This window comes from Atta cephalotes, assembly GCF_000143395.1.
Source record: "Atta cephalotes unplaced genomic scaffold scaffold00032, whole genome shotgun sequence".
Lineage (NCBI taxonomy): Eukaryota > Metazoa > Arthropoda > Insecta > Hymenoptera > Formicidae > Atta > Atta cephalotes.
Genome location: NW_012130096.1, coordinates 3,039,757 through 3,047,683, shown reverse-complemented (window position 1 = coordinate 3,047,683; position 7,927 = coordinate 3,039,757). Strand labels below are relative to the sequence as shown.

General features: G+C 39.6%; 1 pseudogene; it reads right to left on the bottom strand.

Annotated features, from left to right (window-relative positions):
• LOC105621308 overlaps positions 1–1,571 on the bottom strand; it is a 4,078-nt pseudogene extending 2,507 nt beyond the window's left edge.
• Between the last annotated feature and the right edge of the window lie 6,356 nt (positions 1,572–7,927).

Sequence of the window (7,927 nt, the reverse complement as noted above, 5' to 3'; positions counted from 1 at the left end):
CGCTCGGTGCCGCGCCACGTCACACTGCGCGCAGCCGGGATATTCCGCGCCGCGACGGCACCGTAGTACAGCCGTTAGCAAAAAGACGACGAGACCGCTGAGCAAGCCGAGAGAGCCCCGGCCTTTTCCGTCCGTATGTTCCACCGATCGGAAATCGAAGCCGGGATCGAGCCGCCGGGATACCGACGAGATATGGAAGATCCAACGTCAATTAATATCCGCCGTGCGTAATTCGATGGTAATGAAACGACGCGAGGCTTTTGTTACCGGCAACGCAGGCTTTTGTCTGGGATTTATTATTTATCGCGATATAGTTTCGGAAGTAGGAATTTTCGGAGATATTTTGTGAACGGTTGGTATGTAGACAGTAGTTAAGTGGGGACACAAAGGTACAGGTGTCCTCTACATTTTTAAAGACACTGTGAAGGTTTCTGTAGCTTATTCCGAATTGCGAGAGTTTTATATATTTTAACGTTTACAATATTTTTTAATGTAAATGAGCAATGTGGGGGTCATTTTTAGCTGTAGCACTTTGCTACAAAATTTTAACTTTTATATAAAAAGATAAATATTGGACTTTTTTTATAACGTTCGATGATTCCGTAATTACTCTCTATATTCGTAAAGACATTGAAAAGGTTCTATAGCTTATTACAAATTGTGACGGATCATATATATTTTAATGTTTACAATATTTTTTTAATGTAAATTGATAACGTAGTTATTTGTAGCGATCCGCTACAAAATTTTTAACTTCCATGCAAAAAGATAAATACTGTGACGTTTTTTTTTTACGCAACGTTCAATGACTCCGTGCGAATAGACAACCAATTTTAGCGATTCGAAATCGAAAACATTTATTCTATCGTGCCGCTATAAAAATAACCAACGGAAACGGTGGTGAGGTACCAAATTTGTCAAATTACCCGACTATAATGGCTATCATCGTCAGACAGTCCGAAAAAAAACCTTCACGGCGAAGCGAATTAAAAAAAAGGAAACCTATATTTCTCTCGAAAATAATAGTCCCCCCTCCCCCTCTTTCTTCATCTCAAGAGGCATTGTATAGTATAGTCGTCGATTCTCCTCGCTCGCGGAAGTCGGCGTCGGTCAAGCGTCAAAGAGCAGCCAAGCGTCTTTTGGCGCGACCTGTAAGCGGTCTCAAGCGATGCTCGCACCCGCGGAACCATCGGAAAGGAGGAGTGGGAGGAGGTGGAGGGAGACAGAGCGGTAGATACGAAGCGAAGAAAGAGGAAGGAGGCGAAAGCGAGAGACGGGAACAGAGCGGGAGCCGCCGCTGGGTTATTTATCACGCGCCGCGCGGTTCGCCGATCGTATCCGCCCGGGTCTCCTCTCGCTCTTTCGCATCCTGACCAGTCACTATCTCTCTTTCCATTCTGCTGACCGATCCTCACACCCCTTACCCTCGCTGGCACACGGCGAGCCTTCGTCCCATGGCGATCCGGTCGTCCGAGAGCCCCATTGCGACGAGGGACCAGGAGAGACTCGTTACGAGCGTCCCAGTGTCCCTCTTCCTCCGGAGTGTCCCCTCCCCCTCCTCTCCCCCTCATACCTTCTTCCTCAACCCTCGAGCTGTGTCACGTCGTTCTCTCTACCTTCTTCTTCCCTTCGTACACTCCTCGTCGCACTTCTCTCTACTTCTCTTTCTCCCTTCCCCCCCCCACCCCTTTCTCTTTCCTCCCTCTCTCCATCCGCATGTCGTCCGTTCTTTCTCGTGTAACTCCCCGGAGGGATCGAGTCCTCTCGCCTCTCACACCAAGCACGTATGTATACATAGCGGATACATGCGAGCACGTATATAGTCACGTGCGCGCGTTCTCGTGGATATGGAGCGGGTGAAAGCGGGAAAGGGAGGAAACGCTCGTGCGGGAAGAGCGCAGCTATTCGAGTCTCACGCCGGATATTCGCGAGCACGACCACCGCCGGCGACGTACTTTTATGCTTTTTCCTTTTTTTTCCCCCAACTCCCCTTTTCCTTTTCGTTTTGTTTCGTTCCGTTCTTATTCCGCCGGACTCGCGCGCGGCTTCGCGCCGCGTTGCCCTGGTGTTTTCGGGCTAAGTTGTGCAATAAGACCGCGAGCGCTTGTGTGCTCGGAAAAAATTAAGTAATTGGTTCGGATTTCAGAATTTATGCAGATTAAGTCGGACATCTCGCTCATTATATATTTTAATAAAAGTATTGACCGGCATATTTATTTCTTCGCGAGAATAAATAAAATGTCTAATTGTAAATATAAGTTTTTTAAAATAATACGCGTATATTTTTGTTAAGATTTGTAGTTTCTTATGTTTTTAAATTTAATCCTTCCGCCAGTAATGTTGGATAATTATTTAAAAATATAATCGATTTTTTGAATTTTGTGAATTTATCTACTATATAAATTTAAACTTGTAAAAAATAAGTGAAATATAATGCAACTTCTTTGATAATAAAAACTCGTGAATAATCTTAATAATAAAAACTTATTAACTCTTCAAGGACAGGAGCTTTCTAATAAAGAAACATAATGAAAACCTTTTCTAAGAGTTTTCCAAGTTACTGAATTCAATTTTGGCCTCAGATTCGTAAAATTCAAATTTCCAAAAAATAATTGATTATAATAAAACTCGGTTTTAAGAGTCTCAATATTGCTGAGTTTAAATGTAGCCTGAAAATGTCACATTTCAAAAGAGTAACCTTCAAGTGAGAATTTTACTGTCACAGAGCTCATAATTAGAAAGACTGGAAATCAGTTCCAACTGTTTGTGCGTGTAACACTGATGAGCTTTAAATAAATCGAAACTGGAAACTTTATTATATTACTTCGAAATTAAAAATGATCTAAAATCGAGTTTCATGATAATCAGATTTTTTTTAAATTCTGTCCGCCATATTGGATCGATCATTTTGAATTTTTTATTTTTGACCTCGACTCGACTACAGCATTATCGAATTACCTCACCAGGCCAAATTTCATGAAAATCAAGTGAACAGTTTACAAAATAAAAGAAGATAATCAAAAAATGGGGTCACCCATCTATAAAGGGTTAAAGGTTTCACAAGTAAGAATCTTTTTAGATTTTTACGCTGTAAAAAATAAAATGTTAATTTTAACATATAACTTAAAAACATATAGTGGGCACAAAAATGTTAAATAATTTTAACATTTTCTCAGAAAGTCCACTATACTATCTTCAAGTTAAAATTAACATTTTATTTTTTACAGTGTATACAGTTTGGAACAATATAAAAATCTGCACTAAAATTCAAAGACACAAGTTGCAGACGAAGGATAAGAATTTCACATTATCGATCGAGAGTTAAGTATCATAAACAATATCAGTAGGATATCGAGTTTCTAATAAGAAACGAATAGCATCTTAGTTCTCCGTTCACGTGCACTTTTGATCCCGATATTTTCCGACGTTCACCGGATCGTTGTTAAGGCGACGCCAAGCCTCGTCGGAAAATAATTATCGTGGAAGGGATGCCCGCTTTCGATCGTCTCCCCAGTTTTTTTTTCCTTTCGTTTCCTTCGTCGGTCTGTGCGTTGCAAGACCGAAAGAAAAAAAAAATCGAAGCTCCGCTCACTGACGGGAGATTCGAGAAAAAAGAATGCCCTTCAGGCAGTCGGGGGTGAAATTCTCGTCCTGTGCTTAACGCTGCACGAAGGCGTGATGGTTGGCGATTGGAATTAACGACTTGGCGACCGTATTGATTATTCGTCTCCTCCCGAGCTTTCTTATCTTATCCTTTCCCACCTACTTTTTCGCTTCCTTTCCTTTTTTTCAGTTTCGCTCCTTCTACTCTTCAAGTTTGATGATCCTTCGTTTGTTTCCACGAGACTAACAGCCTTTCTTCGGGCGAGAATACTGCAACCATAGTTCTGTCTTAATCTTTCCATTCGAATTATCCCCGGTTGCATCCTCATTCCCGTCCCGCATCTTCGTCTTCGTCTTCACATTCTGGATTAAAGGATTCGACCATTCTTCTCTCGCTTGCGTACCGCCCAGTCCTTTCTTACAAATCTATTCTTTCCTCTTCCGCTTTTATTTGCTGGTCCACGAAGAGTGACCGATCTGCTGGTAGGCGATTGTTGACTGACAATGTCCTCAGGGAAGGAAGTTCTAATACAAGTTTTCATCTTTATATTTCTTCACTCTTCATCCGAATTTTAAGATACGTGCGCATACCTTAATCTTAAATTTCTAAATCTAGGATAAAGCGGGCTAATTTAGACAAATTAACAGAAATTGTCAAATCGTAAGATTTGAAAGATTTGAAGTTGCATAGTATATTCAATTAAACATACAAAATATATCTTATTGTTGCAATAGAACACGAAACCAAAACTGTACGTAAATACAATAAAATATTCAATATTGAATTCTGAAAAAAATAATGAAAATTGATCCAATGAATTCTCATAATGATTTAGGTTGTAAAACTATTGCTAGAATTCATTGTCAGAATGAATATAGTTATATAAATAAATTCAATTATTGTATCAATGCATTAATTACATTTAGTCGGACATTGATTAATCATTCATTTGGACCAAAAATGCCAAAATTTGTTTTCAGTGTATATGTTTGATTAAATATACAGTGTTTGATATGTTTGATTAAATATACTGCGCAACCTCCATCTTTTATACAATTTGAAAATTTCTGTTAACCTTCAAATTACCCCCACTTTATTCTAGTTACATTTCTGCGGACAAATATCTCCGAAAAAAACTTTTACATTTTATTCAGTGCGATATACTTGTATTATTTTTCTTTCGAATTTTGAAGAATTGCAAAAAAAAACTGCTTTATATTTGTATTTAAAGTATATACGGAAAGATATTTATTATTAACAGCCAGTACCGCAAAGATTTGAATCGGTTTTAAAAATAAGAAAAATCGGAAGTCCCTCTATACGTTATGGTCATGCTGGCCAATAATTCCTGTGGGACTATATTCGCGCTCTATCGAGACGGGATGAAGGCGACACGGAGAAATGGAAGGTAAGATTATTCTTGGAAAAGGATCGCGGCGAGGTAGGACGGATGAGCCGGGTCGCTTCTCCGGTCGTTATCAGAGAGGAACTTGCTCATCGTTCTCCCGGGCACTTAACCGGCTACCACTTGCCGAAGGAAAAAAGGTCGAGGATAGAGAAAAATGGACGAGACGAGCGGAAGGTTTGGTCCGGTCGGCCGGAGCCTGAGCTCCCGATATCCTGCGCGCGGCTCAGCATTCGTCTTCGTCATTCTAGAAAGGAAGCTCGAGAGCCGGGGATCCTACACACGGTGCAACCAAACGTGTGAGAATACTTCTCGTTCTCGCATTTTCTTTGTATTTTGTATAAAAGAGTAACAATCTTGAGATATTTTTGTAACGCTCAAATTAAAATTCTGCGGAAACTCCTTTGAGATTAAACGATTCTTAATTGTTTAGGATTTATTAAAAGCTAAAATTATTATTCCTACTAACGTTTTGATCGGATATATAAAAAATAGTAATAACAACAATAACTTTATTGAAAATAAGAGAAACGTCTTTAATGCAATTAACAAAAGGAATGTGTTAATATATAAAATGTTAAAAAAAAATCATTTCGCATTTATATGATAGATAGTATTGAATAAAAAAGTCTTAGTGAACATGGATCAAGAAAACTCAACTGCTTCTAAGACATAAACAATAATTTTATACGTTAGTATCATAACTGACTTATTGACTTTTTTTACGTGTCGTATGCGACATGAAGATTTACCTCAGTTTACAAATCGTGTTCTGAATGTTCTGATTCAATTTCCATGCGCACACTTCCTAATAAAAAATTTCACCGGAAATCAGTATGTTGACATCAATCAGTCATTATGAGAGATTACATCATTAGACCTACGTAATTCTCTCAAATAAGCTATCAGTGTTACTTACCTCAATTTCTCTTTTTACATCGTATATACGTAGAAAAGCAATAAATCAATTATACAAAATTGTTTATATCTTAGAAACAATTATCGACCTATATTCATTAAGGTTTTTTTTTATTCATACTACTGTATTATATATTTACCATATAAATGCTGAATGGTTTTTTCTACGCTCCCTAGGCAGTAATAAGAAAGGAAAAATGTATCTTAAAAGATAAGGCAACATATAAAGCTGCCTAAGCTTCAAATTCTTTTAAAAAAATTAAGAAATTTTGTCGCAAAATCATCGAAAAGAAAAGGGTAATCTTAAAAAGATAAAGAAAAAGTCAGGTTAAAGAGAAAAGCCAATTCGATGTGGATCAATATCCACATCGATTGCTCTACGCGACATCGATGCAGTTTCGTATAGCCGCGAAATTCTTGACACGTTTACGTAATTCTGTGAGTACACAGACGGTGTCTTGCGCGGGAAAACGAAGGACCGTCACGGGAAGGCGCGCTCGTTCCCGGGAATTTCCGTCGCAGAATCTCGCAAAGGTCGACTACGAGTCGTCGCTTCGCTGAGGAAGCAGAAACGAGCTGACGCCGTGTGCAGGCAAATCCCCCGCAGGATCCTTAATCAGGCCTGACGCCTCACCGGCACGTAATACGGGATAGAAGCTTCAGCCTCGTTTCCTATCCTCTAACTATCCGCGCGAACGAGCCTAATCTCGCCTGTCGGTCGGTTACGACTCGAAATTCTTCGAATTACGAAATCGGCTCTTTTTGTAGATAATAAGAAAAAACTTGGAATTAATAATGTATTAAAATAAAGTACCATAAATATTATGCACAAAAATTGTATTCTTATATCATACACTTATCTATGAAACAAAAGAATATTAGAAAAAAAAAGGAATAAAAACTGTATACATACTAAAAATTAAAAAGAACGAAATCTTGTGTCTCGTATCACAATCCTTTTATCTACTGTTCTGTCATAAACAGAAAGAAAATCTTCAATAGTCAGATTCGTTTGATGAAATATATATTGCAATTCTATTATTTCGATTAAAAGAAACATTGTGTTTAATCATGATCATCTAATTTTGATATTGGAGTTTATCGAAAAATCTCGTTAAAGAATTTAATTTAAGTTACACGTTATAATAAAGAAATTAACATGCGATTAAATACACATATTCCACAAAATATGACTCGCGTGCATAAAAAAACAGGTTCCATTCTTCGATTTAATCCTTTAAAATTCATACAGTTCGACCCAACCAGCGTCTCGCGCGATGCATGGCATACTAATAAAGACATTTCTTTGCCATATACCAACGGCCATTACGAGTCTTGCGATCCGCAGATTTCCCATCTCGTTTCCCTCGCGAAGATCGACACGAAGAACTTGCACGGAGGATGAAGGGAGGAAAGGGAGGAAGAAGGAAAGGCAAGCCACCCCTTGGCTGCCTGCAGGCTCCTTAATCAGGCGCGTCGCGTGGCTGGCACGTAACACGGGATAGGTTCAACCCCACTTCCCATCCCCTCGTCGACGTCGACGTCGTCGACGACGACGACAACGACGACGACGACGACGACGTCGGTAACCGGTAACCTCATGCCACTCACACTACCACTGTTACACAGCCATGTCTGTGAGTGTGGCGCGGCAGAGTGGTAAAGTGCCTGCGGTATGGGTCGTGCCATCGGCGACCAGGGGGTTGAGACTACGGGGGATAGGTAGGGTTATGGATCGGAGACTTTGCTTAAGCCGATGCCATCGTCCACCCTTATCCGGCTCGTGGCGTGTCCACGCTGGCCGTGCATTTTTCAACCCTCGCCGCACGACGAGAATTTTAAGACTAGCAAGAGGATGGAAGAAACGTTTCGACAAAGCTGAAAAAACGTTAATGGAGTAACGACAATTGATCGCAAACACGTTGCTATTGCACTTTCATTAATCTTTGATTCGATTGAACTTGTATTTTTTAGTAATATACAATATAGTACATATATAT